The sequence below is a fragment of the Terrapene carolina genome, unplaced genomic scaffold (genome assembly GCF_002925995.2).
Source record: "Terrapene carolina triunguis isolate 2854851 unplaced genomic scaffold, T_m_triunguis-2.0 Scaffold22, whole genome shotgun sequence".
Classification (NCBI taxonomy): Eukaryota; Metazoa; Chordata; order Testudines; family Emydidae; genus Terrapene; species Terrapene triunguis.
This window is the reverse complement of record NW_020664373.1, coordinates 19,836,305-19,848,943: the sequence shown is the minus strand read 5'-3', so window position 1 is coordinate 19,848,943 and position 12,639 is coordinate 19,836,305.

Below are 12,639 nucleotides of genomic sequence, written 5' to 3'. Positions count from 1 at the left end.
GAACCCGGCCCTTGCTGCTATCACTTGGCCTGGCAGAAGGGTTACATAATCAACTCTGACTTTTATGCCTTATCACTTGTAGATCACTTAAAATCTATCTTTCTCTAGTTAATAAACTTGTTTTACTGTTTTATCTAAACCAGTGTATTTGGATTGAAGTGTTTGGGAAGCCTTCACTTGAGACAACAAGGCTGGTGCATATTAATTACACTTTGTTGGCATGACAGACTAATTTATAGGCTTTTACCATCCAGTGGACTACTGAACAGTACAAGATGCACATTTCTGGAGGGGCAAAGTTGGGACTGAGGGATATGTGGGTGTTGCCCTGTATCTGTTTATGGACGGCTGGGCATAGCATTCATGTACTCCGTTGGGAGTCACTTTGCATGCTGGTCCTATTGGAAACCAGGAAGTGGGCGGGCAGAGCCTGCCCACTGCTTAAGGACCCCCCCCCAAGCCTAAGGGGAGGATCCACAGGGCCTGGAAACCAAATAATTCTGGGGGACAACTAATGAAATAACAGGGACGGGAGTGAGGTTAAAGGGTCAAACAAAGGGAACCTGACAGGGACACTTAGCAGAGAACCCCGGACAGCGCCCACTGCTCCTCAAAGGCATCAAGGGAGCCAGCGGACGCCGCCCAGAAGAACTCTGCCCGGATGCATGAGCGGATGGAGGATCGGAAATAGGCCCCACAGTCACAGGAGACCTCATCGGCCAACCTCCTCTCCCTGGTTTTATAGATGGCCGTTTTAGCCAGGGCCAGGAGGAGGTTGGCCAGGAGGTCCCGTGGCTTTGTGGGGCCACTGATGGGGAGTGCATATATAAGGAGGTGAGGGGAAAAGTGCAGCCAGAAGCGTAACAAAATATTTGTGAGGAGCCGGAATAGGGGCTGCAACCTGGCGCACTCCAAGTAAACGTGCGCCAGGGTCTTCCTCATGCGGCAGAAGGGGCAGGTGCCCATGAGGGAAGTGAACCGCGCCAAGTACATGCCCGTGCTCACGGCCCCATGAAGGAGCCACCAACTGATATCCCCGGTGGGCCTCGGGACCAGGGTGGAGTAGAGGCTGGCCCACCGGGGCTTCTCACCCTCTAGGAGTGGCAGGAGGTCCTGCCACTTTGTGTCTGGGCGGGATGCGAGGATGAGGAAGTGAAGGGTGTAGAGCACGAGCGTGTATAGATGTTTCCTTGGCGCGGTCTGGAAACGAACCGTCTGCAAGTTGTGCAGCCGGCTCACGGTGAAGGGGCGGGGGGGGCCGGTTCGGTCCACGGGGCAGGGGCCTGATGAAAAGGTCAGGAGGGCCTGGGCTGTAGAGTGGCCGGGGCGTGCCCTCTCACAGGACCTGGTCAAGGTAGGCCCGAGCAGCGGGTGACAAAGTGGCCCTCACCTCCTGAAGTACGCGCCGGGGAGTACGAGGTCTGGAGAGCCCCATGCGCTGAGCAAGCGTCAGGGGATCCAGCCAGACTCCCTGGTCATAGTCCAGGAGGTCTCCGACTCTGGTGACTTCTGCCAGGGCCAACCTCTGGCGCACCGCGGGGAACTCCGCCACCTGCACACGGAGCTGGGGGTTGTGTAGCAGGGGTTCTGCGAGGAGATCTGCTCCCTCGGTGGCTGCCACGGACCTGGTCACTGAGAACAGCTTCCAGATCCGGAGGAGGTCCTCGTAAAAGACCGGCAGCCCAGAGAGGTCCCGTGGAAGACCTCTCGGATGGAGATAAAGGAGCTGCCAGTCGTATCTGAGCCCTCGGAAGTGGCGCAGGAAGGCGTGTGCCAGTACTATCCACACCGGACTACCTGCACCATAAAGGTGCCTCTGCAGGGCCTGGAGGTGGAAGACATGGACCCGAGTGTGTAGACACTTCAGGCCCTGCCCTCCCTCCTCCAGGGGAATGTGGAGGACCCCTGCAGAGACCCAGTGCAGTCCTGGCCAAAAGAACTCCAGAATCACCGTCCGGAGGTGGTCCAAGAAGCCCGGGGCCGGGACCAGGGTGTTGAGTCGGTACCAGAGCATGGACAGGACTAGTTGACTGAGCACCAGTGCCCTCCCTCGGAGGGAGAGGCACTGGAGTAGTCCTGCCCATTTCCCGAGCTGCTCCGTCACCCTGCCCACCAGTTTTCCGGTGGAGACGGATGCATGGCAGAAAGGTAAACGCCGAGATAGAGCAGTGGACCTGCACTCCACCAGATGGCCTGAAACGTGGGTGGGAGGGAGCTCGCCTGCCACCCGTCCCGGACCACCAGACCAGAACTCTTAACTCAGTTGACCCGGGCAGAGGAGGCTGTCGAGTAGACGGCCTGGCAAGCCTCCACCCGCGCCAAGTTGCCCGGGTCCTGGACCATGAGGAGCACATCGTCGGCATATGCCAAAAGGACCAGCCGCAGCTCCGGCTCTTGCAGCACCAACCCCGTCAACCTCCTGCGGAGGAGACAGAGGAAGGGCTCGATCGCCAGAGTGTACAGCTGGCCCGAGAGGGGGCACCCCTGCTGTACTCCTCGCCCGAAGCTGACCGGTTTGGTCAGGGTCCAGTTGAGCCTGACCAGACACTGTGCGGAAGCGTACAGCACCTGGAGAAAACCCACAAACTGGGGTCCGAAGCCAAACGCTCGCAGAGTGCTCAGGAGATACCCTGTCGATCCAGGGACAGGAGGGCGAATGACAGACCATCCCTACACCCGAGCTCCAAGAGGTCCCGGACCAGATACAGATTATCGAATATGGTGCGGCCTGGGACGGTGTAGGTCTGGTCTGAGTGGACCACATCTGCCAGCACGGACCCTAGCCGCAGCGAGATGGCCTTGGCTATGATTTTGTAGTCCGTGCTGAGGAGCGAGACAGGACGCCAATTCCGTAAGTCGCGGAGGTCCCCCTTCTTCGACAATAAGGCGAGCACGGCTTGCCTGCACGAAAGAGGAAGGACCCCGCTCTGCAAGGACTCGGCCCAGACGGTGACTAGGTCTGGACCGAGGACGTCCCAGAACACACAGTAGAACTCCACGGTCAGCCTGTCCATGCCCAGAGATTTACTGGTGGTCATGTGGCGGAGGGCTTCCGAGAACTCAGCCAGAGTGAGAGGCAGTTCTAGCCGATCTCGGTTGCCCGCGCTGACCGTCGGGAGTCCGTCCCAGAGCACTCTGCAAGCGTTAGGATCGGTCAGATCTGGGGAGAAAAGGTCTGCGTAGAAGGCCCTGGCCCTCCCGCACATCGCCGCTGCTATGTCTCCTTAGCTCGCCAGCCTCAAATGCCTTTTACACTGCTTTGCTAGTGAACAGCAAACCTCTCCAGGCTCAGATCACTCACAGCCACCAGCATGCAGATCTGAGCTTGGAGAGTTTTGCTGTTCACTAGCAAAGCAGTGTAAAAGGCTGGTGAGCTCAGGGCCGCCCAGAGGATTCAGGGGGCCTGGGGTCTTCAGCGGCGGGGGGCCCCCGCCGCCGAATTGCCACCAAAGACCCGGAGCGGAAGAAACTCCGAGAGTTTTCCGGGGCCCCCGGAGCAAGTGAAGGACCCCGCTCCAGGGGCCCCGAAAAACTCTTGTGGGGGCCCCTGCGGGGCCAGGGGCCTGGGGCAAATTGCCCCACTTGCCCCACCCCCTGGGCAGCCCTGGGCGAGCTAAGGGGACATAGCAGTTCAGGTTGCACCCTGGGGAATGTCACAAAGGGAAATATGGAGATTTCAGAGAGGGAGAATCCTGAAGGCTGATGAATAGTTAGGTGGAAAGTAACATGATTGCAAACTGAAAACCAAGCTCAAGGCAAAGATCTTAAAAGAATAACAGAGAGCTTGGATGAGGTAGGCAGAGTACAGGAGCAGCAGGAACAAGCTCCGGTCTTTGAGGTTATGAAGGAACTAGAGAAGAGAATTATTTTGACTTGACTGTAATGCCTGGTAAGCTCTAGTACTGAAACATTGCAAGATTAGTTGCAGAGAAAACTTTAGGGTTCTCAGAAGCATCTCTGCTCTGCTCCCACTCCGAATCCCAAGTGGCATACAGAGAACCACACCGGTTTGTGTTCAGAACCCTCTGTAGCTGCAAAAGTAGTGGGGGCAGGCCTTGCCCTTATGTGGATAAGCCTTTGTGAGTAGTGCAAATGCACTGTCCATGAATCATATTTAATACAACAGCCCTGCAAAAGAACTGGAACCGGTCAGATACAGAAATGTATCTATCACCAGCTACAAATCAATACTGCTAAGTACCAAGGAGAAGAGGATCCAATGAAAAGGAGTGAGAATGAACAAGGAACAATGCTATTCCATTAAGTTAAATCCCCTTACTTTAAAACCAGAGATAATACCATGATTAGAGATAAGGATGAACATGGAATATTCACTATTTATGGTCTACAGACCTCAGAATAATAGAACCATAGGAACAAGAGATGGAAATAACTATTAGGTTATCTAGTCTATCCCTTGGCAATACAGGATCATTTGCTATGCTACATTTTCTAGTGCTTGGTCCAACCTACTTTTAAATGTCTGAAAGCTAAGTAATGGGTAACAGTGGGCCCAATCCTGCAAACAACATGCATATAAAAGCCCCATTGTAGCCTTTTGCTTTATGATTTTCTTGCTATGCCCACATGGCCCCACTAATATAAGCCAGATGAGGGAGAAGCAAGCGGTCCTTCCCTGTCCATGGGCTGAGCCCACAAAAAAAGGCTGAAAGAAGAGGTGAAGCCAGGGAGCAGGATATGCGCTGAGGGTATGTCTACACTGCAATCAGAGGTATAACTGCAGCAATTGTTCTTGCATAAAATGGTCTCAGCCTTGCCCTTAAATGTGAAGTAGGCCCTGTTACACACCACCAAGCTGTTCTCCTCCCATATAATATTTTCCATAGTTTCATAAATCTGTGCAAAATATAAGTGCAGTCCAATACTGAGATGGAATCCAGTCAGGTATCCAGGTGTTCTGGGTTCTATTCTGAATGCTTATGGATCAATGTCCTAACAGATAAAGCACAAGATGGGGTATTAGTTGGTACCTGCTACAGACCATCAAATCACACTTGGGAACAGGTTGACTGGCTTTTTATGCTCCTATCTATAATGTGTAGAGGAAAAAAAGCTACATCATCATGGGGACTGCAGCTTGAGTGACATATGCTGGAGGTCTCATGCTGCCAGTACTAAAATATCCTTGGAATTTCTAATTATTATAGATGACAATTTCATAACTCAGAAAGTGTTGCATCAAACACTGGGCAATTCCACTTTAGACTTAGTCTTGCAGATAAAGAGAAATGATCACAGAACTAAAAATTAATGGTAGCTGAGGTACAAGTGGTCGTGGCTGGATCGTGTTCATAATATACAAACAGAATAAGGTCCAAACCAGTAATATATATACTTGGTGCTTTAAAAAGGCCAGTTTCACACAGCTGAAAACATTTGAGCCAAATCAGATGGGAGGAAGAATTTAACCAGAAAAATGCAAATGATAATTGGGAACTGTTTAAGTAAACTTTAGATGCCCAAAAAGCCTAAATCCCACAACTGAGGAAGAAGGCGCCATTGGTTAGAAAACTGACTTAGAGACAAAGTGAAGGCAGCGATAAAAAATAAAATAATTATATATAACAAATGGAAGAAAGGGGAAATTTATAGTAATTAATGTAAACTAGAAGATAGAAATTGTAGAAAATTTATAAGGGAAGCAAAGGGACAGAAGGATAATTCTATGACAAGTAGTATTAAGCACAATAAATAGGAGTTTAATTATATTAGGAACTAAAAGAATCCTAACCATAGTACTGATCCATTACTAGATGGAAATGGTAGAATTATAAATAATGAATAACATATAGAAGTGTTCAATAAATATTTCTGTTCTATATTTGGGATAAAAACAGATGATGTATTCATATCATGGTGGTGATGATGATGAAATACTTTCCATTCCCACAGTAACCAAGGATGATGTTAAACAGCAGGTACTAAGTTAGACATTTATGAATCAGCAGGTCAAAATAACTTGCACCCAATGGTTTTAACAGATCTGGTTGAGGAGCTCACTGGACCATTAATGTTGACTTTCACTAAGTCTTGGAACACTGGGGAAGTTCTAGAAGACTGGAAGAAATCTAATGTTGTGCCAATATTTAAAGGGGAAAAATGGAATGACCTGGGAAATTATAGGCCTGCCAGTCTGACGTTGATTCCAAGATAAATAACGGAGCTGCTATTATGGGTCTTAATTAATAAGGAATTAAAGGAGAGTAATAAAATTAATGCCAATTAACATGGGTTTATGGAAACTAGATCCTATCAGAATAACTTGATATCTTTTTTTGATGAGATTGCAAGTTTGGTTGATAGTACTGTTGATGTAATATAGCTAGACTTCTATAAGGCATTTGACTTGGTATCATGAGACATTTTGATTAAAAACTAGAATGACATAAAATTAATATGACAGATTAAATGGATTAAAAACTGGCTAACAGATAGGTCTCAATATGTAATTGTAAACAGGAATCATCACTGAGTGGGTGTGGGGTCCTGGAGGGATCAGTTCTTGGCCCTATGCTATTTAACATTTTTATCAATGACCTGGAAGAAAACAAAATCACCACTGATAAAGTTTGAAGATGACACAAAAATTGGGGAAGTGGTAAATAATGAAGAGGACGGGTCACTGATACAGAGTGATCTGGATTGCTTGGTAAATTTGGTGCAAGCAAACAATGTGTATTTTAATATGGCTAAATATAAATGTACATGTCTAGGAACAGAGACTGTAGGCCATACTACATTATAACAGGATAGTGGACTCTATCCTGGGAAGCAGTGACTCAGAAAAAATTTTCAGGCATCACAGAATCATAGAAACGTAGGAATGGAAGGGACTTCGAGAGGTCAAGCCCAGCCACTTGTGCTGAGGCAGGCCCAAGTAAACCTAGACCATCCCAGAGAGGTATTTGTCCAACCAGTTCTTAAAAGCTCCAATGATGGGGATTCCACAACCTCCCTTGGAAGTCTATTCCAGACCTTAACTACCCTTATAGTTAGAAAGGTTTTCCTAATATTGAACCTTAATCTCTCTTGCTGCAGATTAAGCCCATTACTTTTTGTCCTACTTTCAGTGGACATGGAGAACAACTGTTCACAGTCCTCTTTATAATAGCCCTTAACATATCTGAAGACTGTTATCAGGTCCCCCCTCAGTCTTCTTTCCTCATAGCTGAATATACCCCATTTTGTTTAACCTTTCCTCAAAGGTCAGGTTTTCTAAACCTGTTATCATTTTTGTTGCACTCCTCTGAACTCTCTCCAATTTCTCCACATTTTTCCTCAAGTGTGCTACCCAGAATTGGACACGATACTCCAGCTGAGGCTTCATCAGCACCAAGGAGAGTGTGACACTAACCTCCCATGTCTTACATACCAAACTCCTGTTAATACAACCCAGAATATTAGCTTTTTTTTTTTTTGCAACTGCATCACGTTGTTGATTTATGTTCAATTTGTGAACCACTGTAACCTCCGGATCCTTTTCAGCAGTGCTTCCACCTAGCCAGTTATTTCCCATTTTGTAGTTGAGCCTTTCCTTATTAAGTACCTCGTGCAAGTACATTGCACTTGTCTCTATTGCATTTCACCTTATTGATTTCAGACTTTCTTGGTTTCCTCCTCTGTAAATGGGCACAACACTTACCTACCTCATGAAAGAATTGAAAGTTTTAATTTAAAAATATACATAAAGTGTTTTCAAATGCTTAGATGGAAAGGCACTATGTGACTGCAAAGTATTTATGATTATTGTGTCCTTCTGCAGAATTTGAAGCCAATGGAGCTATGCCTATTTACATCAGTTGAAAAACTGGCTCAATGTTTCTAAAAATTATGTTTAAATCTATTTAATCCACAATGATTAATGAGTAGAACCAAAAGCAAATACCATTTTCTGGTACCAAGGTGATGGGGCAATATGGTTAGATTGAAAAAAAATGAAGGCTTTCTGCTTTTCAGAACTGTGAATTTTTTCAGTAAATAGAGGGAGAAACACCCTCTTTACTTTTATTTATTCTCTCTGAACCCAAACAAAATGAGCTAGACAGAAAATTCAGTTGATCATAGCTTCTTAAAACAGCTCAGTGATACTACAACTTGTCTGGAGCACCCTGCAGGTTATGAATCTGTTTCCCATCACTCTTGCTGCCCTCATGTCTTTATCGTTCCTAAAAATGACTCACATTCTGCCTTTTTTCCTGGTCAATTTCTGATTCAGTGAATTGATTTGCAGCTCTCATTTTTGAATGAAAGGATTTAAGACCATCCCCAGACTAGTAATTTGAACATCAGTGTACAGGTGAAAGCCACCTACCAGTTCAGTTTTTTAAAATGCTACTCCCATAACCACTGGGAACTGGAATTGTATTTTGATGAAACAAATGTAGAATGCATTGCACAAAGACAATTCCTGCAGAGAGAGCTTTGAGAAGATCTGTGGACTCCAGAGCAAATCAAGTGAAGGGGAGTGACTATGTTGCCCACTGAAGCATGAGATCTTTTCAGAAAACATGCACCTTTTTCAGCAGTCACCATGTCATGAACTTTTCAGACCATTAGCCATGCTATGAACATGCAAGAGCTACTTCAGAAGTACTTGCATTGTTCCAGCAATATACTGACTCACTACTTGGCAAAAGGTAGGAGTCAGAGGAATCTATATTGCAAGATACAAGGGAAATAATTATGAGACACTGTATAAATATTATGTCACTCCCCAACAAGTGTCTATGAAATCCTAGGGACTAGCTACAATGCAAACAAAAATTAAAGGTTAGCTTGCTTGTTGAGTCACACCGTTTAAAGCTGGAACAATTTCAAAAGTCCCCAGTGCTCTCAGTAATAACTCTTAATTCTCATCACCAGGAGAAAGAGAACAAGATGCTAAGGTCATCTGGCAACACAGGTAATAAATCTCATAAAATTGGAACATGCCTCTACCAGTTTACTGAATAAGCCAACAAAACAGGTTATTATAGGGACTCCCAATTAAGGCTGAATTATGAGCAGACAATTGACTATACATTAAATATATTGCATACAATTCTGTGAATAAATTGAGTGTGTGTGCTCCTTTCCGTGTGTAGCATAAAAAAAATCGTCTCTTTTGCACAATTCAGGGAGAAAGAAAAAACCACAACCCCCCTCTCCTCCACACGACTTCTATATTCAAAGCAATTGTATGTACTAGGGAAAAGTGGACATATTTCTAGGTTTGGGCCATACAGATTCCCCCCTTCTAAGGGTAATGAATCCCAGCAGTAGGGCTATGCACCATCATGAAAGAACCTGAGTGGCCACCACACATTAAGTCTTCCGCTCAGGCTAGCAGGGACTTCATGCTGTAGTAAGAGCACGGTTATCCCCAGTGGGGAGAGGAGAGGGAAGACTCTGTGTCACTCTGGAGTCAGTTAAGGGCTAGCATAACCACTCCACAGGAATAACATCCAGCCCTTCTTAGTCAGGACACAGGGCCTTAATGTTTGGGTAGGAGAAAACATAAGGGGGTAAAAAAAGGGCACATCTTTAGTGCAGATAGCGGGACTCGTTGGGAGGAAAAAATGTGTGTTAAAATATGTTTCAGTTGGAGACTAGATGAATCAGGTGATTGCTACCAGGATAGAGACTTGGAGCAGAAAACAGGAAAATCTGGACCAGCTCCAAAGTGCACAATAGTCCATTACAAGGATATAATTTTGTCACGGAGGTCACGGATTCCATGACTTTAATGGACCTTCATGAGTTCTTCAGCTTCAACCTTGGCTACAAGAGCAGCCCCCACTGCAGGAGCAGCAGCCAGGGCTGGGTCAGTCCCTGGGCCAGGGCAGCTGCCGGTGGCTGGAGTGGTGGCTGGAGCAGCCACTGGCGGTCAGTCCTCAGCAGCGGGACTCTCAGATTGTTAATCCCACTCCCCCTCGGATATTTTTAGTAAAAGTCAGGGATAAGTCACGGGCTTCTGTGAATTTTTGTTGATTGCCTACAACCTGTCCATCACTTTTACTAAAAATACCCATGACAAAATCTTAACCTTAGTCATTTCCATCCAGAGGCCATTTGGTAAAGTATTTCACTGTGAGAAATAACAGTGATTGGGACTTTAGTGAGTGATCCATGGAATAGATAATATAGCCTAGGATAATAGGCACACCCCCCCCCATTTCCATCTTCTTCTCTCCCTCTGAGCCTGCCCTGTTTTTATCCCTCCCCCAGCATACACACCAGGGTCTGTGCAGAGAGAGCTCTGCCACGTTGGCATAGTAGTGACATGGGTGCTGCAGAGGGTTTTTCCATGCACAGCTCAAGGGGGAAATGATGTAGCCCACTCTGATTGTTTTTTAAACTCATCTTACATGTTCCTCCTAGACCTGTTAAATTGGATTGTTTCATTGAGCAACATTGCTTGACTGAACAGTCTTATGGCTCCCTGGAGGTTGATATGCCACATCCCTGACATTCACGTTCAGCCTTACTTTGGGGAAATAAACAGCTGTGCTCCTTCTTCATTAGCTTTTTTCCTGACTAAGTTAAACATGGACATTTTCTTCTGATTTTCCAAAAGGACACATACAGTATGACGTGTGCTTCAAACCATGTTTCAAACTTTCATCTTTTAGGATCTCTGAATGTTAGTTTCCATCCTGTCACATGGTGTCCTTGATCCTTTTCTTATTTCTAGAATAGTCCCAGGTTTCTTCATAAGAGAGCGTTCAGAGGTACATTTATACCTTTCATTGCCTTTGTCCTTGTGTATTTCTGTCTCCAGGTAACTGGCTGTAATTATGCCACAGAGAACTATGGGTATGTCTGCACAGCAAAGAAAAATCTGTGGCTGGCCCGTGCCACCCGACTTGGGCTTGTGGGGCTCGGGCTGTGGGGCTGTTTCACTGCTGTGTAGCTTTCTGGGCTCATATTGGACTCCACTCTGAGCCTGGAAGTCTACACAGCAATGAAACAGTCCTGGCAGCCTGAGCCCAAGTCAGCTGGCATGGGCCAGCCCCTGGTTTTAATTTGCTATACAGACATATCCTATAAGGCCAGAGCACTTTGGACTGGGATGCATATGTGGATCTCCCTTTCCCCATGCATAAAATCAGCCCATCCCCATCTTTCCTGTCCCCTACCCCACAAGCAACCCTCTATGGGTTAAGAGAGCTACATGTGAGGAAGAAAATAGGATGATGATGTGTATGAAATTCTTCATTTCTAACAGAACTGAAAAATTAATGGAGCCTGAAGGGAGAGTCGGGCAGCCAGGGTGGATGGACCTGGCTGTAGGGGGCAAATGCAGATTCTGAGGCCCAAAGCCCCTAGTGGCTTCGCAAGAGGGAAGAGGGCACACCTTGTTTTTTTGATGGAACAATGGGTGAAAATTCATATGTGGATCTCTACATGGAAGTTTTACTGTAAGGAGATCAGGCACGCCATCAGCAATGCAGCACAGTAAACCAAATGCCATTCTGTTACGACAGTATAAATGCAGAGTAATTCCCCTGAAGTTAATTTGAACCATTTGAGTTGAGAGTGGCAGTTGGACCTATAAATTAGCCAACATGACTTATGCCTTTGTAATTATTCAGTATTATCAAGAAACTCAAGTTTCTCGATGCTCTGTTGATGGTGAAATTGCTCTAGTTTCTATTTCTTTTGATTCTAGAAAGACAAGTTCTCAGTTTGCCCTCGTTTGTTCAGAGAAGTCAACACATGCTCAATATGACTTAAGATGTTTTACAATCAAGCTGTAACTTACTGCCACTGTGGTCCAGTGGATAAAGTATTGGATTGGCAGTCAGGAGACCAGGGATGAAAACCTGGCTCTATTGAGGTCCAGGAGAGTTTTGCATTGACTTCAAGGGGGCCAGAATTTCACCCTTGGCTTCTATTTCCAATTCTGCTCCAGTTTGGCTGTGTGACATTGAGCAAGTGACTTCACTTCTGTTCCCCCTCCATGCCTTTGTCTCTCTTTTGTCAATTTAGATTATAAGCAATTCAGTGCAGGAACTGTCTGTTACTCTTGGCTGTAGAGTACCTAAGCACAATGGAACCCCAATCTTAGTTGAAATCATCGTACCAATAATAAAAAGTGGACAGTATCATTGATGTAATCCATGAGCAGTCTATATTCTCATTGGGCCCAACTGTGCAATCCTTGTGCACAGCGATGAACACTTACTCACACAAGAAGTCTTACTAAAGAGAATCTTCTTGAAAGCTGTAGACAACAGTATACATTTAATATAGAAAACTGCAGTATACAGAGACAGTATTACACTGAAAACCACAGTGTATTGAAACAGAGTACCTGTAAACCTGACAAAGCAAAATAATTTAGAATGAGTTCTCCATTCTCTCTCTCGATATTATAGCACAAATATCAGGATTATCTAGTGTTCTATTTCTGTACTAGAAACCTAGTAAGTTACGACCCCGAGGCACAACAGCGTGATTTAGGAAGACAAATGCTCAGAAAACTCTGGCTTTTTAGTTCTCAGTTCTCAAACTTTAAAAATGATCTCAAACACAATTTTGTCACATTTGAGCTCTTGTTTTATGATGGTGTAATTATTTCAGTCATTATCAGTGACATTGTAATGGCTGTCAATAGAAACATAAGAGAGAATAACA